This window comes from Stigmatopora nigra, chromosome 17 (assembly GCF_051989575.1).
Source record: "Stigmatopora nigra isolate UIUO_SnigA chromosome 17, RoL_Snig_1.1, whole genome shotgun sequence".
NCBI lineage: Eukaryota > Metazoa > Chordata > Actinopteri > Syngnathiformes > Syngnathidae > Stigmatopora > Stigmatopora nigra.
This window is the reverse complement of record NC_135524.1, coordinates 2,713,642-2,740,311: the sequence shown is the minus strand read 5'-3', so window position 1 is coordinate 2,740,311 and position 26,670 is coordinate 2,713,642. Positions and strand designations below refer to the sequence as shown.

At 38.4% G+C, this 26,670-nt stretch overlaps 1 long non-coding RNA gene across 1 annotated transcript; it reads left to right on the top strand.

The window, feature by feature from the left end:
* The first annotated feature begins 298 nt into the window (after window positions 1-298).
* On the top strand, window positions 299-26,670 carry LOC144211095 (uncharacterized). The gene is made up of 4 exons (XR_013329523.1): window positions 299-350; window positions 2,191-2,292; window positions 12,106-12,182; window positions 26,527-26,670. It is a non-coding gene; the product is annotated as an uncharacterized LOC144211095 (long non-coding RNA).

Here is a 26,670-nt window from a genome sequence, read left to right as displayed (position 1 = left end):
ACAAGGAAGTTGTCCCCAGAAATTACATTTGGAATGATAAACTATTGATTGGACAAGCGATTTCTAGCGTCATCATCGGATAATTCCAAAATATATATATGTAATAAGTGTAATAATGTTGCACTCGTTAATACATCAACCAAGAAACTATCATATATAGATAAACAATATTATATACTTAAAGAAAATATCATTCAGAAAGCTTGTTAATGTACTCCATCAAGAACTGGAAACTGGAATATCATGTGATAATTACAAGAGTCAATAATGGTAGAGTCCATGATCACGTGACTTTTGGATCCTTTTGGATCGGCCATCGAACCTGAAACAAGCTTAATGGTTAGCAGGTGGTAAGTTTTTGTGTTTTTGTGATCGTTTTTTAAACTAAATCTTAGTTTTTAAAACGGGATCAACACTTTGTACTGACAGTTCACAAAGATCTGAACTTTAAATGGTTCAAATCAATTAAATTGTTACAAAAAGCACGCACACTTGTACGCTAGACAACGTGATCGGATTTTCCCGGAATGTGCATAAACGTAAATCATAGAAATCGAATGGGAAGACAAATCAAAAAATCGTATAGTCATTATTTGGGATTTTTACCAATCTATCAAAGTAGGTGGAATCAACATTTTTGGTTATGATTGACATATGGATGCTGATATTAACCCTTTCATGCGCTCAATAGAATTGGATCGGACGTCTATAGACGTCAATGGCAAAAACATGAGCATCCACAATCATTTAATATAAATTGGACATCTATCCCAGTTACTGGCATGCAATCAGCTGTATAAATGTAAAAATAAATGGAAAAATGGTAATTAAGTATGTTACTTGGGGGGTGATGAACAAAATTAGTTGTATTAATATTGCAATCATCCATAATAATATAAAAGTAATCAAACAATATAATGCAATAATATAATATATTATTAGTATTCTTAAAGGACAAAAATGCTGCCCTATAATGGATCACTTTTTTTTTTTTTATCCCTGTCCACTGTTCCAGAAAGGGAATAAAGTTATTCCATTTATTTCTTACTGTCTTAGTTTTGCACGTTTACATTTTAAATGTAGTGTTTCCTTGAGGATGGAAGTTTTAAATATTGATAATGTTATTTCTTTCCCCCCTATAAGTTTGCCATTTTTTATTTAAATATGATTCTACCTACTTGAATAGAAAAGTGGACTATTTTTCTAACCTATTTAAAGATGCATAAGTCATTCCTAAGCTTTAAATGCACTTGCAGAGATCAATGATGTTTGTAGTGTGTATGAATACTTTAACAAAACAAACAAAAACTCCCCCCAAAGATGTTGGGGATGCATTCGGGGGGTGTGGGGGTCTTCATGCCATCCTTTGGGGGATTTACGGCAAACTTTTGCTCATGTCGATGTGTGATTGCCTTGATTTATTGAGGCTGCCTGCACTCAGGCAGTCGCTTTGCAAGTCGGAGTAAAAAGCTGCATCAGTTAACTGTCAATTCCTTCAGCGCTCTCCAGGCTTCATGGCTTTTTAACTGTGGCTCGGCACACCACCGTACAAAAAAACATTCATTGTATATCGAATATGTGCCGTATTTTTTGTTGTTGCACTGTGCCAGAAGGAAAAGTAATGAAGTTAAAAAAAAATGGCACAAAAACAAAAATGTGCCGTTTACTGCAACTCAAATTGGAAGTTGACTCGAAAACTAAACAACAAAGAGAATAACTTTTTTTTACAGCTGTATGATAACTTGTAAAATTAGCACATGCATGTCACACTTCTCACAAAACTTTAAAAATTTCGTAATTAAGAGAAATGCAGTAATCCCTCGAATATTGTGGTTAATTTAGACCACACATTAATCGAAAAATGTATGATCATATAACTTTTATTGATGAGTCCTTAGTAGAAAAGTGGCTTCATTATTAATTTCAGTGTGAATTTTCACATTTTTACGAAAAATATTAATAAAAATATGTTTAATAACCAGAAAAAAATGCACAGCAGTGAATTTACGATAAGTGAAGTTACAATAATTGAGGGATTACTTTAATAGCAACTCATGCAATTAAATATGAAAATAATAATAGGAATATCTTCTTTATCCTCTGCAAAGATTACTATTGTAGATGTCCATTAATCTTATCTGAATGATGTCTAATGAATAATTTCTAACATTCATTCAACTTCCTTGATAGGGTTGCTGCAGCCTAACTTGACTGTCATTGAGCGAAAGGCAGACAACACCCGCGATTGGTCGCCACATATGGCACAAACAATCATCTAAGCACCTAAATCAGGTAAGTGAACCACTACACCACTTTCTAACCTATGATTCTATTATATTATATCTGTATTATAGTATTTTTACTCATTTCAATAGCAATCGGTGACAGATGTGAAATTAAACATGTCAATTTTTCACATTCACTAAACTGTCCTACATTATAAGGAAATATTTTTATACCCTTTCTTTGTTTAATTGATGTCTGCTTCACTGCGCCAAAAAATAATCTGTCCAAATGACTCCACATGAAATGTTGAAGTGACAAAGATGAAAAATCGGAGGCCAAAAAATTGGATAGGCCAGATTAGGTTGACATGGCAACATTGAACCAAAAAATAATACATCAAAATCCCAATTTCATGTACTACTAGAAGTACTAAGATATTTTGTAGGAGCTCAATTTATGGCGTTATTACTCTACTATGATACCTGATTTAGTTTTGTTTTCAGATTATTTTTTTCCCCTGGTAAAATGTTGATTAAAAAAAGATTTGCAAACTGTAAGCGAGATGAGAGCATACAAAGTGTAGGTTGATCCACATGCACTTAGTTTGGCGGTAGCACTTGGCGTACGTCATTCGGGTTCCTCTCCAAGCTCTTCTTTCAACCGTGCGTGGCATCATTAGCAAGCATGGCCGCGCTCAACAACACTACAGCCTACACGTTTTTTCACGTAGGAGTTTTTTTTTTTTGAGTGCCGCCATCAAATTCATAACCAAAGCTAATGGATGAATGGGTTTTCACTTTTTTTTTTTTTTTTTGGGAGACCGCCACTAATGGATGCCCCCAATGCAACAGCGCAAAAAAAAAGTGTGAAGAGAAAAACAGCCGTCACCCTCCTCCAAATAATCAAAACTCTGGGCTCTGGTTTTATATATAAAACAAGATTTTCTTGTTTCTTTTTAACATAGAAATTCTTTGAAGCTTTATTGAGAAATGCATCAATACAGAGTGAGAAACTAGTGTAGAATTGAGATGATCCAGACCATAAAATGTTACAATATCTCTGTAAAATTATATTTTCACATTTAAATTGCAAGCTTAAAAAATACTTAAAAAAGACAATCATCATGTTTATTAGTTTTTCCCCCCGAAACATAGCCTGTATAAATCTATGGAATAAAAAAGAGCACTAGTAAGAAAGGAGTAAAGTGTACACCCTATGATTAATGGTGGATCTGAACAGGAACAAGGTAACAAGGTGTCCTTTCAGAAGGCAAGAATGGATCACATTTATCTACCACAAAACACATTACACTTGCTACCCAGACGTTATTTTTGATGGCGGCAGATAATCGGCACTTTGATGAATTCCAAGTAGGGCGACTGCCTCGTATATGCAAATGATATTGGCAGAACCAAACAACAGTTTTTCATGCTGGTTTAGTTTTCAAACCAAATTCTAACATCTTTTCCCCACCATAAGCCTCTCTTAAAATTATTTTATTAGTCCCAGAAATTGATAGTGCCCTCTACGTATAAATTGAAGTTGTGCTTAATGAGCCACACCCTTAAAATTGCCTTAAAAATCATTGAATTTTACAATTTCTCGCGTATAAGCCGCCCTCAAGTTCACAATGTTGACCTCCCTATTCATGAATTTAAGTTAGTTAATAGTTTTTTCATGTTTTATGTAAGATACCATTTTTTTTCTTGAATTTCACTCATAGAAGCATTTTCTTTCCTCAATTTTGTCACCTTGCAGTTTGGTCAAGTCTAATTTATGCGCATATAAGCCTTACCCTTGATTCAGTCATCATTTTTTAGTGACAAATACGGTACTCAAAAAACTCAGTTATCATTGATCAAACCCATAAATTAAAGCAAGTTGAATATTTCAACAATATTTACAATGTTAAAAGTTAAAAACAAATGTAAAGGCACCCAAAGTCTTTTGTAGGTCTAATTAAAAGTTTTCAAACTGAGTAAGCTTTTCTTGCAAGTACGCACTTTGCATTACGGAGGGGGATTGTAAGGACAATTTAATATGATCCTATTATTTGGGTAATAACTGGAACAGCTTCTGGGCAGCTCAAGTAGTTTGTGAGTTGTTGTTTCACAGAGCTACGCGATTACAAACACATTGCTTTTTAAAAATGAAAGGAAAGCCCTCCAGGTATTGTTTGCACCCAGAACCTGGCTGCATAATTGTTAAATAAATGCCTTTCAAAGTGCCACGTCCATATTTCAACCATTGCTTACGTCACATTTATCTGAAATTATAGCGTCAGGCGGGCAAATATTTCTTGGAAATGTTTACTAAAACAAAAACGGAGACATCTTTTCAAGGAATGATTCCAAATCCTGGTGGGTGTAAATGAGGCGGAGGCACAGAATTACAGTTTTACTAAATTTACATGCAAGGCTCGCTTGAAAGCTATGTGGTGCATTTAAATGAAGATAATGGAGGGGTAGGGGCATCGTATTATTAATATGCAGAGTGATTGCTGAATCTGTCTTTCTTAGACCTATACTCCACTCATTATAAAACCAAAGTGCATGAAAAGCGTGATGGGAGTTTTTTTTTTCTATAATAAAGTGTAGAAAGTTGGTTAAAATGAGCATGCAGCATTCTCAACATTTGCATTAAGGTTGCCTTTTGATACCCTAATGGCACTTCGATAAATGTCATGCTTATTGGCGATGTTAAAACATGAAATTTGACATCAAGTGCTTTTCAAAATGCAGTTAAAAGCCAATATGGCATTGTATTAACAGTAACATTAACAAACTACAAACTGCATTTTCACGACTATACGGTGCACCACATTATAAGGCGCACCCTTAACGAATAACACTTTTTTTCCCATATATAAAGCACACTGTCTATTTTGGAGAAAATTGCAGACTTTTAAGAGCGCCTTATAGTCGGGAAAATACAGTAATGTGGTAATAACGTCGCCTTGTAGTTTTTATGTTCTCCCCATGCCTGCATAGTTTTTTGGGAGGTTATCTGGTATACAAATTGACCACTTCAAATTGCCCCAAGCGAGAATATTTGACCACTCGTTGTTAAAACTGAAAATGAATCATTTTGCCAATGAGTATCAAGTTAAAACTTCACCTAACATTTTGATTAAAAAGTAAAATGTACACACTAAACTGAGCAAATTATCAAGACTGATTGATTTCTCGCTAATCAAATCCAAGCTAAAGAAAGCTGCTTTTTTTCCACCCAGAATTAAGTCACGTTCTAACGACTGCGAGACCATCTGACAGTTTTAACTAAACCCTTAATTAGAGTCGAAGATTGTAATGGGTGGATTGAGGGTGCCATTCAGGCATCATCCTAACAGTCAAGCATCCTCCAAGTGACACTAAACCGCAGCAGTACAGAGGATTAAATCTGTAAATAAAAGCACTGACATGACCAGAATGTTCTTGGCCGTAAATCTGAGCCCTAATAATGTTTTCAAAGTGAGTCGTAAGGGATTATCATTGCCAGGAATTAGCTCCGTCCTTTTCCTATGCACTCAAGTATATTTGGGTCCAATGACATTTATAGTGCAATTTGTCACCCCGAGGTTACGCTTATTGGCCTCTCCGAAGACTTTGCAGCAGGCGATGATCACTCCCACAGGGCAATTTTCCTTGCTTTTGGCGTCTGTTGTATTTTTCCTTCTATTGGAGTAACGTTGAGCCCACAGTGGATGTAAAAAAATCCACACACCCTGATTGAATTCCCCCAAAATCCCAAACCGAAATGTGCACTTTCTTTTCTGCGACTGCAAATGCTTCAATCTTTCGCGATCGCTCCATGTCGCTCACTACTAACCCAGCACGGAATGAAGACAGACGGGTCATTGGAGCCTATTCAAGGGCGTAAATTGTCTCATCACTTGACCTGATTACCCACCCTTATACAAGCTAGGAAAGCAGGGGGTCATTTTTTGATTGATTTGCGACATTATGAACCCTAGTTGGAAGATGGCTATACGTTTCTAAGACTTTTTTCTGTTCCCTGATACACTAATACTGGTGCTCGGACGTTTGGTCGCTGGTCTTTTGGTCTTATGGTGACATAGAGTTTAGTGTTGAAGCCAGCTCTCAAAATTATATTCATGAGAGAGTTTAATATCTAAGTACTGTTTAATATCTAAGTACTGTTTAATATCTAAGTACTGTTTAATATCTAAGTACTGTTTTCTATCTAAGTACTGTTTAATATCTAAGTACTGTTTAATATCTAAGTAATGTTTCATATCTAAGTACTGTTTAATATCCAAGTACTGTATAATATCCACATACTGTTTAATATCCAAGTAGTGTTTAATATCTAGGTACTGTTTAATATCTAAGTACATTTGACCGGTGACCAAAAGACCGGCAGTAAAAAGTACACTAGAATTTTCTTTGCTGTCTTGGTTTTTCAGGCACCTGTGCTGTACTTCTTGCATTTGAAAACCGACATAATTCTTCGATAGTGCGTACCCAAGTATTCGCCTCAGAAGAAGTTAATTTCCTCGGACTGAGAAACATGTAGCAGAAAATTAGAAAACGGATGAGCTATTTTTCCCGAATTTTGTAGCTAAAATGAACAATGTAACGCTTCCAGATTACGACATACTTCTACATATGCTGAGTCAAGCGTTGCCTTGTGGATTTTGCAGACTATCTAATAAGTTGGACTGCTGCATCGCTAATGACTCCAACCGCAGAATCGTTGGGCTTGAGTGCACGCTCGGATTCAAAGTTTCCGACCACCCGCTGCTAGACTCGACGGCTACGACTTTCCGCTCAAAGCCCCGCTTTGAAACGCCAGTAATTTAAAGGTTACACATCATAAAACCAGACTGCGAACATCTCTGTGCGTTGCTGTAGCAAGAGCTAATGGTATCTTCCGTGAAAGCGATTGACACGCTCGGCTACTTCGCACAAGTGGAGCCACCGATCCAGGCGATAAGGTCGTGCTTGCAAAGACATGCCCGGGTTTAAGGAAAAGTCCTTATCTCCCGCAGAGGACCAGTGATCGCAGTCTTAGGAAGGGTTGGAACGAGAATCATGGCATGCATTGCAATTGTCCAAAAGGTATAGAGTTACTTTCATTAAGGGAAACAGTCGTGAACTAAAGTACTTCTTTACATAAATCAATATACCTGCTCTACTGCATTTACAGGCCGGGGATAGTTTTAGGTCTTAATTCTGAACTCAGACTCTGAGGCAGTTTTAGGCCTTTCGGAATGTTTTTTCTCACCACCATTTAATGATGGAGAAAGAAAACGTATGTCACGTCTGGAGTGAAAGTGTAATAAACCATTTCTTTCTCCTAGCGTTCAACAGTTGAACAAGAGTAAACAGATCGATAATCAAACAGCCGTATCGATTGATGGTTAATTACTGAGAATATGAGTCAATCAAATGCAAAGGTGCGGATCAGTGCATGGCTTTTTTTCAGATAGCAAGAAGAAGGGTTGCTCTTTATTGATTGTTGTGATAAACCGGCGGGCAAGCTGAAGTTCAGAGCTGATTCAGAATTGAGTTTTGTTTTGGTTAAGGATAGGTGCTCTAAATATATTGACCTGACTCTTATATGCAATGAATTCTTTTACCAATAGGCTCTTCATACGTGGAAAAATGTGACCTCAATGGGAATAGCAAACGGCATTACAAAACAAGTTCTGATTTGTCATTTTACAACCCACGGGCAACAAAAACTGAGTAAGAACTCCACTATCTTCCCATCTGTATGCTGTTTAAAATAGCCACATTTTAAATGCCCTCACCCTTCTCTATTTTTTTTATACATGCACGTAATCAAGTGGTAAGTCCAGCGACTAATCTCTCCGAGCTGTGAACGTGATGAGTCAACTGATGACCGGTTCCGCCCCCTCACTCAGAGATATTCCAACGAAAAGCACTTGCCGTTCAATGAACGTAGTGCAAAGATGGGCATGAGGTCCCATGAGTTTTCTCCACAAAAATCGGACTCGCGTATAAACGTAAACATCTGAAAACTAGGGCTACGTTTTAAAAAATAACAACATAATTTCTAATTCCTCTCCCGTACTAAATCCCCAAAAGACGACATAACCACTGTACATTTAACGAAATGAACTTCCGAAACTAATTTTCAATCAATGAAGACTGTTAACTAAACCTGAATTGTGTATAGCTGTAGAAACGTTATACTGATATTCCTTCATTCTTGGAAGTGTGCATTTTCAGTGTGAGTTTAAATAACGAAGCGTTTGGCGCGGGATCAATGCAAGCCGCCGCCCTCCGGGTACGTCGCCTCGCTACTTTCCCAACACCGTCCTCCGGCTGTTGGCGTTGGGCGGGGTGTAACGACGGAATCTGTAATTGCGAGTCATTGAGATTCATTAGCTGGTTTCCTGCTACAATGGCACAAAATCTATACCAAACGGCAGTTTGGTTCCTTTCTTCACTAAATGACTTTGATGGATGAATATGTTGCGATTAAGTTCACACTCTCGCCTCCTCACTACTGTTTTCTCTCACACGTCTGACGTGATTACTAACGCTGTCGGCGATGATTGCAATCCTTTGAGATACTACATTTCCATACCAAAAAGTAAACGGTAGACTTTTAACAGTGGGCAACAAATGTGTTGAATTACTAATGACACGGATGAGCAGCTCTTCCTATCAAAATCAGATTAGTCTCGATTACAAAGGTAGCTGTACTTTTTGCAGTCTACAAATGCACAGATGAGTCTTTTACAGGGAAAATCTGGAACGCAAGCCTATAAAATTTGGGCAAAAGGGGAATTTTAGACTCTTAATTGGTAATTCTTTGCAGTTAGTGAAATACCATTTTGTGGCATACCATACTGGGCATCACTGAGTTCTATTGGAAAAGATCTTGTGCAAATGTATATGTTAAAATGTTCATATTAAATCATTTGCTACAAGTGACAAACCAGTTATGCTTTAAAAACGTCAATTTTTTCCTTATCCGTTTTGATGGCAATCAAACTAATATAATTTCATCTCTATTGTTGATATAAATAACATACATTTTATTCTTTTACCAACTACCATACCACATACTTTGAGTATTCATTTTCTGTTCAATATTTGAAAATGACTGGAATCTCTTAATCCAGGCTCCAGGCAGGTGAATGTAAATTGGATAATTTAGAGAAGGGTAAAGCCAGAAAAAAATGAAGACAAAAGCCAAACACGCCTCATAGAGTTCGTCTCTAATGGATGAGTTATTCAGAGAAGTACATGAACAAAGAGACTTGGTGCTGTATTGCAGCTTGTGGCTAACTCAGAAAAATAGATTTTTTTTCTTAATGCCAATGTGTTGTTTCTAGGAAGGGTGGAGTCAGGTGATGGTGGTGTTTGCATTGAGATAACTCAGCAGGCTCTTATAGTTGGCAAAGTTATGTGCCGTCCAATTAGCTAAGTAAACTAGACAGTCTTTGAGATGTCTTTGTGATCGTGACTAGATTTATTTTGGCAAGAGACTTTAGTTCTTTAGCTCACATTTAAGAACGTTGGTGATTCTCGACCAATGTGTTGTGTGGTGCGACGCAAGATAATAATCTATTTTTTGAAATGAAACAAAAGGAAAGCATACAGTAATGTTAACATTTGGGATGTTTTGTAATTACACATACACATTTGCATGAATACCTCGTATACCCTGTAATTTGTTTCCGTGGAATAACGTAGAAAAGGTCTTCCATTGTTAGTCTATTGAAATGGCGTTTCTTCCCACCTTCATCCGGTGCCATGTCCACTTCACTGGACTGTTTATGACAGCCAATATCGGCGTGTAATTTATGCTCCTCTGACTGGAGCTGCCAATTTTATTTTCATTAGCAAACAAAATGAGCTCGAGCGCGGCAGGGGGAAAGCTGTCATGCCGCAAATTGATTAGCAAAATGCAACACACCAAACAAGATTGCGCTATGGCAATCCCCCCTTTTGTCCTAGATGGTACTCAGATGTCATCTCAACTTGTGTTCATGATGCCTGACAAATGTTTCGCCGCTGAGTACGATTCCGCCACGGCATGCTCGGAAGGGAAGGAAATTGAATAGAACTGACAGTAAAAGTCATAATTTGGCTGTGATTGATAAAAGCTCAACTACAGGCCTCTTAGACAGAATAATAATTCTTACTACAAGACCCAATGGTGGGAAGGAATGAAGATATTTTTTATAAATGGATCACAATTTGTTTTCAAGGTAAAAGTTTGAACAGATGTAAATATGTTTTGTCCTAAAATTTATCGCTAAGCCAAAGTATTGTAGTACAAATAACTAAATGCACTGAAAACAACGAAAAGCATAATTCATCAATTTCAACGAAAAGTTGAAGGTTAAAAAACTGACTATTTCGAACATCAAATTGCTACATTGGTGATTCTGTTTAGTATCTCATTCCTCTCATTGGTGCTGATGTTGGGTGAGCCTTGACTGATGCATTGAGCAAATTTCCCCAAGGACAATGAGCACAACTCACCTGTCGCACGTCTGAATCCTCCCGCTTTCCTCCCCTCCAGTAATTACGCTTCTTAATTAACATTCCTGATGCGATTACACACCTAATAAAATCTCATTTAAGCGTACAGTCAAACTTCACCCATTGCCTTCCTTCTTGCCGTGACCTTTACATTTGTTGTAGCATTGCAATAACAACGAACGTCAATACAACTAATGCACGTTACTTTCACTATTTTCCAAAGCCTGAACTGGGACAACACACAGATTAAATAGTAAGTAAATAGTATTGGATGTTCATTTCATCAAAACTTCAGCGGTTATGTTGTCTTTTGGGGATTTAGTATGGACGGTGGAGGAATTATCGTAAAAAGTAGCTCTATTTTTCAGCTTTTTACGTATAATATACGCAAGTCCGTTTTGTTTTGTCAAACAGAAGAATGTTTTTGGGTAAAAATAATAAAGGAGCAGTGACAAAAGTGTGCATTTCCGTTGAAGGGCAAGCCGAGAGGTTATCATTATAATGTCTGAAACTGTTAACGGGCTGCCTCAGTCAATATAGCGGAAATGCTGTTTTGTATTTCATCAGATAGTGACTATCAATTTATATCTAAAGCAGTATTATTCATGCTGAAAAGAGCCACCATTAAGTGGATAAAAATTAATGCATGATGATTATATTGTCGAAATAATGAACCAATCCAACCATAACATGAAATGTACTGTAAAAACTATTTATCTTAATACTCGGAGTCTTTCATAAGGCATGGTGCCTATTTTGGAGGTGTATTTTTTTTTAATCATGTTTCATTGATAGCTCAAAGAGTTATCTAGTATCAAAGTAAAAGAAAAATGACTGTAATTACCAGCTCTTGAAACTTAAACATGTCACGGTGACTCGGTTGCCGTTAGTCTTCCCATCATGGCGCTCGGATGGGGCTAAGTGCGCCTACATCAGCGTTCCAAACGAGGCAATAAGCAGTCCCTGTTGTGACATAAAGAGCCATATGCTTGATGCATTTGTGAAGGCGCGTTCCCATGCAGAAACATTAGCCGTTTTGACGTGACATACTAAATCATCAAGCGATTATCGATCGGCGGAAAAGGACAATGTCGGCGGGGGAGAGGAAGAAAAAAAAATATAGCGTGATGTACCCCTTATAGGAAATATCTTTTTTCAAAGCTACTCTCCAATGAATGTTTTCTAAGCCTTATGTCAAGTTGAATCGATTGAAGGATTTGAAGTAGCATATTAGAAATGCCATAAAAATGTCTCTTAATCTTGGTGTGGATGCATTTAAAAAAAATCAGAATAGTGGAGATGGATGAGACAATTTGACATGATGTTTATGACTTATTGATTGTTTTTGGGGGGATTTAGAACAGATATTTTTTCTTACTTTATGCAACAGAATTGATGACAGAGCTGGTCAAGAGGATGGCCCCCCAATGGACAATTTCAGCAAAGAGACTTTTTCACAGACTTCTCGTGAGTATTAAATGTATTATTTACAAAAGGGATCATTGGGATTTGTCGGGGAAACTAAACTACCTCAATTTTAGTTGTGTGGCAGCCCATTTATAAAAATAGAATTTCACAGAGGTCGTCATTCATATATTACAGCATTTTCAATCAAATTTAACTGTAAACTAGAAGATGTTTTGCCTACTCTTCTATTATTTAATTGTGCTTATAATTTTGGGCATTTCATTGGCTAGATGTCAAATCAATTTAGACTGGCAGAGGTAAATGAATTATTAAGAAAAGCTTACATGATGGTTTTTTACTGGATTTTCAATTATTTGTGCAGCATTACTATTTAATCCCATTACAACAACCAGTAAGGTAAGGTCAACAAATGTGAACTTTGAATTTACATTTGAAACAAAGTATCTGTAGTAACATTATGAGTATTTGAAAAACACATTCATATTGTTTTGACTGTCTGAACTGCTTGAATTTACATCCATTGCGTACTTTAGTGTTTGTCCCGAAGCAGCTTGTAGTTCATGATCCAAGGCACTTTTATTGTAAAACAAGGAGCAAGTATAATTTTATACATTTTTCCTCCCCAGTGATTTCAGGACAAATACACTCGCTAGCAAAGAATAAATAATAATCATCCGCCTGTCCTTGTTCTGTCTACGGAAAGTAGGAAAACAACTTTTTCCTCCGCCTCTATGGGTCTGAAATATCATGTTTGAAACCATTGTGCCCTTATGAATAATTAAACAATTTGTCTTACTGCACAAGTGCACAGCGGTGTGCAATTACTTTGAGAACGTAGACGTGTGGCTGTATATTAAAGGTGTCGTATTAATAGCGCATGTCATCCAGTGACGACGGCAAATGTTCAAAAGCGCCCAAGTAAACGTGGTGGCTGAGCAGCGTGCCTCGCGGGATTAAGATGATGTTTGCCTCGTACTGCAGTACTCACCGATGCAGTATTTTCAACCATGATGATCAGGAGGAAAAGTCTGCCAACATTTTTTTTTTTGCCTTTTCTCCCAATGCATTTTTTAGCGATGGGGGGTTCTCGTGGGTTGAGAAACACGAAATTGTAGCTGATACGTGCATAATTCAACCCTTGCAAATACTACGGAAAAATATACCCACCTCAGCAATTGTATTTTATTTAAAAGTCGTCTTGTTCGACAAGAACCAAGTTTGTCTGGTGCCGACTTCATTTCGCCGTTGATGCTTAGAACCCGGAATTTTTCATCGCCTAGGAGGGATGAAGAGGGCGTACGCTATAATGAGGCGCAGCGTTTGACAGCTGCGGCAATGGTGCACTGCTAAAGGAAAGGGGAGAGGTGGTAAGCTCCTTGGGAATAGAACATGTCAAGAAGCGAGACGGGATCGGTGCTCATTTTTTTTTTTGAGCAGGTTGATCTGAAGCCGTGTCCATGTCCTCGGGATTGTACCGTTATTCTTGAAAGTTGCTTGAGTAGGGCTGTAAATTTTTCATCTCAACTTGCGAAACACCAGTGACAAGTGATTAGGTTTTGGTTTTTAACTTTTTGGCTGCGTTGGAGGAACCAGAGTTGCTCTAACAATGAATGAGAAGATGATATTTCTGGAGAAATTGCTTGGGGATGCTTTGCCTTCTTATGGGTCATTTTCTGTAGATTTTGGGGCCTTTACGGACACTTGTTGAAACTATGTCATTTTTCTCCTATTGGAAATGAATGGGGGTATTTTGGCAAAACTGCACAACCTATGCTTAAGACCCTAACCCTTATTTACAATGCTCCCTTAAGCTGGAAACCCTATATAACTATCTTGCCCAGCGGTATCAATGCCATTTTTTACTTGTGCATCTCTACTGACCATTTTTTATCTGGTGAAAACATGAACAAATTCAACACTGCAGGTAGGAAAGCCAGATGGAGGAAAATTGTGGTCTCGACACACTCGGGTTGTTTTACGCAGTGAGCTGTGGTCACGGTCCAAGAGTTGGTGACCTACGAGTTGCGCTGTGGTGATGAGCGTGCAATGCTGCCTAGGAACAGAGAAAAATGTATTATTTTTCTTATTCTGTTCTTTTTTTTGTTCTTATTCTGCTGAGTTTAGGGGTCACACTTTCAGAGTTGACCTTCTCTACACACAAAGGAGTCTTACTGTTGTTGTGGGAAAGCTTCCAACCTTACTTTTGAGTTTCAAATAGGCAAGAAATTGTACCAGACTTGGTGGGCTAACTAATATTGTCTTAAAATTCGACCTAGATTTTGAAATGTTTAGTTTTGTAACTTTAAGCTAGTGTAAAATGGCATTATTGACCATAAGGGTGAAACTATAAGGAAGGTTATTGGATTTTCTTCATCCAATGGGGCAAGGTTTTGGATCCAACAAAAGACAGGTTGCCATCTTGGTGCCAACTCCACCAATGGCAAAAAAAAGTGCAGACTCCCTAACAAAATCCACAAGCTCCAGCCTTTCAACCTCAGGATCCTAGGCCCATTGGATCACCCGCAACAGGAGCCACGGAAAGGGGTAAAGACAAATGCTTAGGTGTTGATTGTTCTTCCGGCATTAGTCCGTATTTGCGCTAAAGCACATCAGGTTCTTATTGAGTGATTCTAAATTGACTTGGCAATTCTCTGAGAGGCGCCGGGTGTCAGCGAAGAATAACAATGAAGAGATGAGGAGCCGGTGACGGAGGCCGGCGGGGGGAAGAGGAGAGAGTGGAAAAAGGAAAAGGGCGGACTTATCAATAAGCAATTCCTTCTAATTGCTAGTTTGGAGAGCAGGACTCGGTGTGCAAATTCGTCGGCCGGTCACGTTTGCAGCTGTCTCATTCTCGGACTCTCGTTTTAACGCTAGTGGTTAAACAGAAAAAACAAGAAAAAACTACGAATCAGAAAATGCAATTTAACTTGACGCTGGTAACATTTAACGCGTCATACTTGGTGGAAGAGAGACTGTCTTATCCGTTAACGACAGTACATGTCTACTTTGTTAGAAGTGGAAGGGGCTGACATCATATCATCATATTTTCACGACTATAAGGCGCACTTAAAAGTCTGAAATTTTCTTCAAAATAAACAGGGCGTCATATAATCCAGTGTGCTTTATATATGGAAAAAATAAATAAAATGTGCCGTTTAGTTGTGAAAATAAGGTCCGTTTTGTATTTTTGAAAAATTGTTCCACTCTTTTACGCATTGGAATTTAGGATTAAAATGTTTGGACTTGCTACTTACTATTTCCTAGTTCAGAGGTATCAAATTGTATAAATCCTGTTAACAAACCAACTGTTCAATTACATTCACCACAACAGACCACACCAGAGTATCATGTAGTTTTTGTATCATTTGCATGGTCCAAACACATGAGAATTTTAGTTTGCTGTTTTGTTTTTGTTTCCTCTCTCCGCTGCCCTCTAGGCAAGTGTAATGAGCAACACAAACAGTGTTTATGCATGCAAATATATTTTTCTATTTTTCATTTTAAAAAGATGAGGGTGGTTATACTCAAGTCGAAGTTTTTTTTAGATTTAAATTAGTGCAACAAATGGCATACAGCCTAGAGGTAAGTCCTTGGAAAAAAATGAATAAAAATGGTAGAAGGATTCTTCCCAGCTCATACCTGAATCATGGTGAGCTGTGTCATTAATACTTTATTTCTATTGACCACCACTCATCCATGGAACGCTGTTGCCATGCACCCTTGCATGGATAAGGCCTTCATCCAAATACACTTAGACACACAAGCATGCACAAATAGTCAGTCTATTTTCACTGATCAAATTAGAGGTTTACTAATATTTATTCTGATTATCCATTGCTTGTTCTTGATCAATCCATGAATTGGACGTAGTTACCTGTTATAGCTATATATTTACATGTTTGTAATTGTACTTGTGTACTTGCACACATACACATACATGCACGCAAACATTTATACACATATATACCTATAATATACACATACATGTACACAAACATTTATACACATATATACCTATAACATACACATACATGTACACAATTATACACACACATACATACACATAGATGTACATGCATTTCTGTACAGGCGCGGAAACATGTATTGTGGTTGATTCTATTTTACATTTATCGCGGCCATGTTTGGTCTACATTAACTGCAATATTCAAGGGATTACTGTATATATATATATCAATGTGGGTATTTGTATGCATACATATGTACTTTAAATAGGAGAAAATATTGAATCTTTTGTACCTTTGTTAACACCTAGGTTTAGTATTTGTAACCACGCTTCCTTCTCTGCGTGCCGCACCACCTTTACGATCACACCTTCATCCAGGAGTTGGTTGTCACTTCTAATCACATAGCATATCACTCACATTTGCTACATTTCATTAGCAAAAGCCATGTGAAATCTGTCCGCAGGGACTTGGTTTTCCTTTTTCTAATTGGAGTATTTGTTAGAAAGCTAAGTTGCATTGCATTGCATTGCCTTTTTTTCCTCTGGAGAATACTGGCACCTTTGACAAGGTGGTCAGAACTATTTATTTACTTATTTTTTAAAATTACATTTTGTTTAACCTGATGTTCCTGCCCTACACTGAGGAATTTTGGATCCAATTGATTTTACAATTGAATTGGATGCTTTTATTGTCATTATATAAGTATAATGAGTTTTATAGCTTTCACCACATAGTGCACAATTACAACAACAAACAGGCAAATAAGTAATCAATTTATAAGAGTCCTAGCTGCAGAACTTGACTTGTGCATGGTGACAGTTCTTAGGAAGAAACTGTCCTTGAGTCTTGTTTGTCTTGGCCGTTATGGCTCTGTAGTGCCTTCCAGAGAGCAGCAGGTTGACGGATTAGAATTGGATTCTTGGCCTGATCAAATTCTGTTAATAGATACTGGGACAAAAGTAAGGGGTTTTCTATATAGTTTTAATCAAGGACTATGGTTGCCAAAAATTGTCCAAGTATGACTCGTTTTCTAATGTCTGAACATTTTCACTCCGTCACCAAGACAACACCACTAACGTGACCTTGGCCAAGTAATAAAGGGAGCCGGCCTCCTTTTGTTCACCCGTGTAAAAGTGTTTCTTACCCGCGGCGTCACTCCGACACCTGTGACCATGTGCACTGGAAAATGAATGATTTGATATGAGTCTTGAGCCCGATTGGGCTTTCAAAGTCCTTGTACTTTAGCGTTTTGGTTTTTTTTTTTCCATGCCAGAAAATAGCCTCTGCACTCAAATTTCCTGTTTCCCCTGATGAGATTTAAACTAGAAACAAACGGGTTGGATGTAGCAATGAGAATGCATAGATAGGAAAAAAACAAAAGGGACATCTGATTTCCATTTGACTCCATCACAGCTCGTTATCGAGCGCCCACTGCGGCCGACTTTGCCGCTGAGTGTTTAAATGACCATAAACGCAAATTGAATGGAGAGGAAATGCTGCACACTCCATTTTGATGCACCAAAAGAAGAGCCTCCAAAATGGTTCAAATTTAGAACTTTATTCAGCAGCTTACAGCTTGCGACTTTAACTCACACTTGGTGTGTTATTGCAGACAACTAGTCTATTTTAGAGGGACTACTTTAGAATGTAAAACATCATTTTACAAAATACCTTTCAATTCCAACAATGGAATTTCTTAGTAACTGGCACAGAATGGTCAAAAAATTGTCTTTATTCAGACTGATTGGTTATTTGTCTCAATGTGCCCTACGATTGGCTGGCAACCATCGCCCAAATTTGGCTAGGAAATAATTCAGCATCCTTCCGGTTAAGTGGAACATAAAATGAATGATTGAAATTTGCTGCCATTGCTAGACCTGACGTTACTTACTTATTCCGACTTGTGCGTTGACAGCACACCTGTGCAGACAGACCTTGAATTTTTAATCAACCCAACATGGCGTAACGCCACGTACAAAGCATCACACCTGTCGTTAAGCACCTTGACCTCAGGGAGGAGAAAAATCGAACGCAAGCAGGCTGGAATTCCGTCTGTGCGTAAATCAGGTTTCATAGCCTTCCCCGATCGACTGGCGGGTCACGATCCCCCAAGTGCTATTTTTGGGACATTGCCATGTAAGACAAGCAATGAGACAAGTTCTCAATGCTCTTACTCACAATAGAATAAAAGGAAAACGTCATATAGTGTTACCATCCGACATGCGTTGTGGCCGAAGGCATCATAAAGGCAATGAGGCCCAATGAAACTTAATAGCGGTATTGGGAGATGGCGTGGGCGCTCACTTACGCGGTGGAGGTATAGCGACTCTCGTAAAGATCCATTTGTGCCTCACCAATGTCAGCATTTTGTATTTAATGAACAACCTCATAGAGTTGCAGTAAATACACAAGCTGTCGCCCTTGTTTGTGTGTATGGAAATGGCAAATGTGCAAGGGGTTAATCGGTGAAGCAGAACCCACGCCTTGGTGTATGTACAGTTAGTTTATGGGAAGCAGATGAGTCAGTTTAGAGTCCTTAATGAAGCTTAACTGTTCTTTTTAATTGCTTAGGCAAATTTTGTACTGATAAGATTACACTTTGCAGATCATTTATGATAAAGAAATGTGGGTCTCGAACAACTTTTCATTATCTTGGTTTTTTTTTTTGGAAACATTGGAAGTAAAATTGGCTTAGATAGTTTAGAACATAGATGTCAATGTGGAGGCTTGGGGGCTAAATCTGGACCGCAACATAATTTTTGTGGCCTGAGAAAGTGAACTTTCTGTTTTAGGTCTAATTTAAAATGAAGATTATAGATGTATATTATATTTCCTGATTTTGTTTCCCCTTTTAAATCAATAATTGTAATTTTTAATCAATTAAAATGAAGATTATAGATGTATATTATATTCCCTGATTTTCCCCCTTTTAAATCAATAATTGTAATTTTTAAATCTTTTTCTTCCTGTGTTTTTAGTTCAAAATCGTTTTGTAAAATCTAAAAATATATAAAAATACTTTGTTTTCCAGTTTAATATGGAACATAATGATTAAGTTTCCTTTACTAAGAAAACAAGCTCAAATAAACAGTTTTAGATCTATAAAAACTGAATATTCAGGGCTTTTAATCCAGTTATTTTAATCCATTTATAAACAAATAAAAAAATCTAAATATTATATCTAAAATGATCCGACCCGCATCAAATCAAGTTGACATTAATACGGCCCGCGAACCAACCCAAGTCCGACACCCTTGGGATAGAACATCCCTGTTGAGTTCTGACATTCTTATGTGGACTTTCCAAGACTGAAAGTGGAAAAGAAAAAAAAAAACTCAACGTGACTGAAGTAAAGTCGCCCAAGGGTCAAACAATCTCCCTCATACAGTATGTCGTCCCTGGGCATTTGATCTGAAATCATCCCCCCGTGGCCTTGTAACAAGAGGTCTCCTGAAATTTCAGCGAGACCAGCGGCACTTTTGTCCGACCTCCTCTCATCTCCTGGCCTGGCAATTCCCTTCCGCTTTCTCGCCGCTAAACAAATTTTATCCCGAGTCAACCTCGCTCACTTCCTCTCTCCCGTGCTAGCCCCGGGCTGCTCAGATCCAATTTAACAAGCCGGCATTTGCATGGCGCTCTGCTACAATATATCCTCTTACACCGAGTGCTCCTTGAGACATTATTGATGAAGCCTTGGCAAAAGTTCAATGAGATTCTTCCATTTCCTGCACCGCTTGTCGTTATGCTCCCCCCTCTTCTGATCCCGGGCTGCTGTCCATCAAATAGTACCTTTGCCATTTTTACTGGATCTCATTCTGAATTCCCCCAAATTTTCCATGTTTCTCCATGTATTTGTCTACTAATGGTGTTCTACCTTTTTAAAAAATGGCAGAAGTGTTGTGGCGAGTCGGCTAAAGTTGTATTATTAGAGGTAAACTACAGATGTCCCCACTGTAATACAGAATGTTTAGACTAAAGGACATACGCAGCCATGTTTTTGTCTACTATTGGTGTTCTACCTTTTTAAAAATGGCAGAAGTGTTGTGGCGAGTCGGCTAATAACATGATTACAGATTTATTTGTTTTAAAGTTGTATTTTTAGAGGTAAACTACAGATGTCCCCACTGTAATACAGAATGTTTAGACTAAAGGACATACGCAGCCATGTTTTTGTTAAAGAGCCTGACAGCTGATGAGAGGAAGGTGCTGATGGTTCCAGTTCTTATTCTTTTTGAGTCACATTACCAGTGTCAGAAAGTTTGATCGTTTCATAGCAATTTGTTTCTCTCCCTCGCCCATTTTTGCCGAGTTAGTCTGCAAATTCCAGGCGAGGGATCCCCCGCCGGCATGCCACATTCTACCCGTCGCCATCTGCCGTTCGGGTGACCCATCCAAGAGTTTCCACCTCCCGCCTCCTGGCTTCACGCCACTACCAGCTGCATGTAGAGCCCCGAGGCATAGCGAGTGGTCGCACTCACACGACAAACACCAAACCAAAACCAGTACGAACAACTGCTTCCCAAGGAATCCATTTTGCCTTTCCTTGTGCCCAACAGCAGCTGTTTCCAGAAAAGCTGTGGCATCACAATTCCACTTTCACACAAAAACCTGTTTACGCCGTAAGTGTAGGAGTGGCCAAGTATCTCACTGTCGTCTCCCTTTTTTGTAATCTTCCCAATGCGACACATTTTCAGGGCGCTCGTACTGATTTGCGAGAAAAGCTCGTTAATAAAAGAAAAGCCGTTTGATTGTGGCACACTCGTTTGAATGGAAGCTCCAGGTGAGCCGTTTGATCTCTTGGGATGTCAGACATCAAAATGATTCTCGTCGAGGGGAAGTGAATAAAACTCTGAAGCTTGTGAGTTGTTTGTTGTTTTCTACGTCGTTTGTGTGATTACGTGCCGTTAAAGTCAAAGGGCTAAAAATATTGAGAGTTAGTCTTCTTTTATGGTATGTCTTTTAAGCCCTGTGTGTTTAAGCAAACAACATGGAAGACATTTTCAAAAGAGTTTCAAAAGGAGAGGTTGTGGGAGTACCCGGAGAAAAATCACATATGAACCCAATAGGGATGTAACCCTCAATCTTGACTTCAAGACAGAGTTGCTAACCATTCGGCCACCAAAAAATTGAAAAATGACCATTTCTAAATCGATCAAATCAATACATTTGTGATCACTGTACATTTTTTTACAATTAGGAATCAAATGGCAACTTAATCTCTTCTTTTTTGCAACCGATTTAAGCAACAACAATCTGGATATTGGTTGTCATCTCACCTGGGACAAGTGCAAAATAACAGGCTCAGTGATGGGATTTTTCTCTAATTGGAGCAAGGTGCCTATTCTGTTTGAACGGTGAAAGTAGATAAAGCCTGGATTTAGAATGTGTTGTGTGCCAGATTCATACAGATGAGTAAATTGGAAATCCATTATGCTACATGCCCTGGTGTTTGTTTACATCCACAAACTCAAGTATCAGGTGGTCTTATCCATAAACTCGGGTTTCTGGTGACGGCAACCAAACCAGTTTTTTCAAGAACTGACATATTTCTTCATCTTCACGTCTTGTTAGATACATTCTTCCGCACTAGACTCGCAATTCTCAAGATGTCATACTCTGTTATGGTATGTTTTTCGAACCACTTTCTTAAAGGATTGTTTGGCCTTGCCGGAAATTAAAAACCCAAGACACATTCATGGACAGCATGCACGTCTTCACAAACATTAGTTCCAAATCCTCTATTCCCTCAACTCCAATTGTCAGTTGTCGAGTGGGAGATCGATAAGCCATGTCTTGATGGATCCCAGCTCGTTAACGAGCCACCAACTAAGAAGTGTTTCCGACTTAGTCATACGCAGCGCAAATCAATTAACTTTGCTGTCTTGGCATGTTAATTAATCCCCATGCATGTTTTTCTAGTCTTCCCATCTGTTCCATACATTTCGAATAAACAACATGACATTTTATCTCATTTTCTGAACTGCTTTATCCTCGCTGGGCTCTTGGGGGTGCTGGAGCCTATCCCAATTGGTGGCCAGCCAATCCCAGGGCATTAGATTGACAACTATGTTTTTTTTATGTTGGGATCATTGACCTGAAGTTTTAAGCAAATTGGAATTAGAAAAAGTGTCGACTCTCCCTAAATTTTAAGTAAATTTGCCTATAGAGCATTTTTAAATTTGATTTTAAATCAAATTGTGCTTAAATAATTAATATATTGAACCACATTGATAGTTACTGTCCATATTTGGCTTATTAGTAAACATATTGAGTTCTCCAAGAAATCTTATGTAGACACACTATAAAAGGCACAACTGACATTAACAACCTGATATAGAAAAGCCCAGACAATCTTTTCATTTATTTATTATTATTCTAAGCGCCCTCACTGACACCAGCAAGATACATATTGTGCAAATAAGAGGCGGAGCACACAAAAGTGCCATTGAAAAACAACAATAACCTTGACAAAGTTTTACACGGCAGCTGTCGGAAGCTTTTCTCGTCAACCTTCTGGATATAACATTAACAATAACATATAACGCTTACACCTGACTTCTTATATAGTCTACCTTAAATGCTATTACACTGCTAGATACGTCTGAATAAGTAATGCTTTCAGACTTTTATTTCACTCTTAGCACTTCAATTTTTTTTACCTTGCATTTTGATACTAAAACTCCATAGCCACCATAGTTTTTATTGTATATAAATCTTTTTAAGGCTAGTTATTTATGATGACGCTTAATTTTATTGTACTGGTATAATGCCAATAAAGGCAGTCAATTCAATTTTGAAACAAAGTCAGGATTTGTGCAGTTTAAGTATAATGGTTCAGGTTTTGTACAAAGCTGACATATCACACTACCTGTTAATGCTACCTGCAGCTCTTCCAGAAGAAGCAATTGCTTCCCTACCTCCTCCATGCCGTTTCAGTCAAACCTGCACTAGTATTGATAAAGTTGATAAAGCAATGCTTGGGCATGCACTTGGCGGATTAGACATCAAATCCCCCACCTGTCCACCCTCACCCGGCGGGGATGCACAGCAGCCAGACGGCAAACACTGAAAGTCCCCCGACGGTCAACAGGCTCTTTTAGAGGAGAAAAAAATACCAATCGCCTACTAGATTTGTTTGCCTGGTTGGTAATTCCATTTTTTAGGCAAGTGTTTTATAGGAGATTTAGACACCAGGGAGAAAAATTGATTTTCGTTTTTTTAGAGGCGCTATTGATTGGATATAAATGGGTGGCGGGTGACATTTTGAAAGAATGACTGGAATTGCACTTGGAGAAAAAGGGATGCCAGCATAGAGATGGTTTGGCCAGAGATTTACTCTAGAGGAAACTGCAAGTGCTTGTCGAGAAAACGTGTGGATGCCAGATATACAACGCTGTGTCCAAACATGATGGGCCTTACGCAAATATAAACCCATGAAACGTACCGGAAACCAATTAATAAACATCAATGGTCTTGCATAGGCTTGCGTTTACGCACTTGTCAATCTTATAGGCTTAAATGGAAAATAGATAGGAAAGCAACATGGGCTACAGCTTAAGAGCGAACATTACGATGTCTGTGATTGACTGGCAACCGACCCGACGTCCTATGAGTAAATTCTATAATACTAGCATGGATTCGTAGCTCCTGGCTAGAATTGTTTTGTGGGTATAACTGTGTGACAGGAGGAAAATGTTTCTCTATATTTTTACATTAAACGAAATGTCCCTGATTGATCGACAACAAGTTTAGGTAGTAGCATGCCATTCGCCCCAAAGTCACCTGGGATAAATGTCACCTCCACTCAACCCTGAACAGGACAAGTGGTACAGACAAAATTAATCACAGTCTGTCACTGAATCCACAGGGAATGGAAGGATTTTGTGTAATTCTGTCACCCACCACTGCATTCACTACAACAGTCGCTGACCCAAAAGTCCGCCACCACCGTTACCGCAGTTGTTACCAGCCTCAAAGGTCTGGTGTTCTTTTGCCAGTAGAGGAAATGTCTTAAAGAAAATTCTTTTTGTATCCCATCTGACCTAAGTAAAGATTCATATGTCTTTCCAATGCAACCTCAGCTTCTGCTACTTCAATTGACACAGTTTTTTTCGTATTCTGGCTGATGTGGACTTTTTGGTGCCTGTGTTGCCTGTAAATTGAGTTAGAACAATCAGGCTTGTTTTGTAGTTGACGTACACGAAGCTTGGAGCGGAATACTGCATTTTAAAAGATAATGCTCATTAAGATTGGGCAATAAGGGCACATGGGTATACTTTGTGGCCTCAGTAATGATTGACAGATGGGTGAAGGTCATGTACCCCCTCGCAGCGTGACGGATGTCTTCTACGCCGAAGAGCAACGGAACCCATTCGGGGGGCTCTTCATCAATGTGTTTCGGAGCGGCACTAACCATTAGTTAGCACATCTACCGGCTGACATTTTCAATTTGGAGCACATTTGCGGTGCTTCAAGCATATGTCTGACTCAGGTAACAAGAGAATAAAGTCGTAATTATGGCGATAAATTTAAAGCTTTAGGAGAAGTCATGTTCTGAAGCCATTCAAGCATTTTTTTTTTGCCCCGCAATGGTTTCCAAGGCTCACGTTGTACATCTCCGTAATGGCAAAATATAATGTGGTGCGCGCAAGAATTGAAGGAAATTAAAGTGTTTTTTAAAGAGGGGACCTAATTTTGGGGGAAAAGTCCAAATCTGGCATTGGCAAATTAGCTTAGTATTTCAATGATTTTACAATGATGGTCCATGAGAAGGATGCTACACCAAGTCAACAATAGGAATTACATTGTACTGATTTGTTTAGCAAATATTGGCTTAAATGGTTGGTGCACAATGAAAGGAATGACAGGCTTAGTCGTGTTCCAGCTGGTGGCCTTTGACAAGCGTGCAATCTGCGGTTGGCACCGGAGCCCACTCAATTCCCGGGTCGTGCCGAGACTGCCGAGTAAGATTAAACCAATCTCCGGCTTCATTAAGGGTGTGATAGCAGAGTAGTAAACTTTGGGGCTCTTCCTGTCCACATAAATCTTTACACTGCCCATCTCCCCTCTAATCATCTCCACTGGAGGACATTTTTCTCATTTAGACCAAAGCACAAGTAAATAAAACTTTTTCCGCCATAAAAAAATAGAAAAGAAATGACCACTTATGTAATACAGTTAATTTCTATAATGATCAAATTATGTGTTAAAGTGGTGCTAATATAGATGAATTCTATTCAAGGGAATTAAATTTGCTAAATAAAAAGCTCACTTCCTATTAATGAGACATTTTTCGCATAATTATGCTGTTGTTAATCTCATAGTGGCTATTAAATGGTCACCCCTTTCTCCCCCACCTTCCTAGTGGGGAGATTATTCTTTTTTAGTAACAACCTGCCCAAGAAACAATGGCGCTTCCAAGACTCGAAACAACGGACAGCATACTAAAAAAAAAGCTTGTTTTTGTACACCCATCTTGGTAAACAACCCCAAAAAGCCTTCAAATATATTACAGCTTGTGACCAGACAGCAGAAGAAAAAGATCCATGTCCAATTCCCTCTGTTAAAGACACCGAAAAAGGATAAAGTCCAAAAAACAATCCTTCTATCATAAAGCAAGGAAGACAAAAAAAACCTTACTGGAAAACAGCAATTAATTTTATGTGAACGGTCGTCCTGCAGCGACCTCGGGAAGAAAAGGAGTCAGCCAACAGGCTTTTGCTGTAAATATGTCAAATATATCCAGCCGATAGACACACAGGGTCAGGGATAACGTGCGGATTTACCATTTTCATGCATCTTTCATTTAGTTGTTTATCGAGCTGTTTTGGGGGCCTGCTTTCTCTCCATGGCAGAGCCATTGATTTCCATCATGCCAATGTCATTTCCCCATTTGACAAACTCATTTCACATTCATTTTCTTGTTCCGACAATAGAAACGTGAAGAAAAGAATCTGTCTTAACTTCTTTTGTCATTTAAATTGGACACAACCTTACTGTACTTGATAAATGCACTGGAGTGGATCAAAAAAACTTAAAAAAAACAATTGCTTAAAATCTAATTTGTGTTTTACCTACCACTAGAAAGGTGCCCATGGCCCTCAGACCATATTTTTGAGGACTACTTGTCTTGAATTAAAGTAGTTAACAGAACATTTATTAATTTAAAAATAATGGCTCCAGTTTTTTTTAACTAGTTCTACAATGTCTTGTGTGTCTTGCTACTGCACACAAAAAAATCCCAAATAAGGGATAAAATAAAGTTCTAATCTAACCTAACCTAATGCACATATTTTAAATCAACCAAAAACCCTTAAATCGAATTATTGCAGTCTGCCTAATACAAAAGTTCATATCTGAAGAATTGTATGGTCATGAAAATGTAACATTTTTCTAACATATCCTCTATCTCTTCCTAGTTTTGTCAAAGACCACAATGAGGACCTCAATGAAAACCCAAATTGTCGGCATCCCCCTACCGATTTCCCCTAAGAACTTCACTCAGGCGTGAATGGTCTTCACAAGCTCGCCGGCAGACTCTTTGTTTGTCTTCTGCGTCCCAG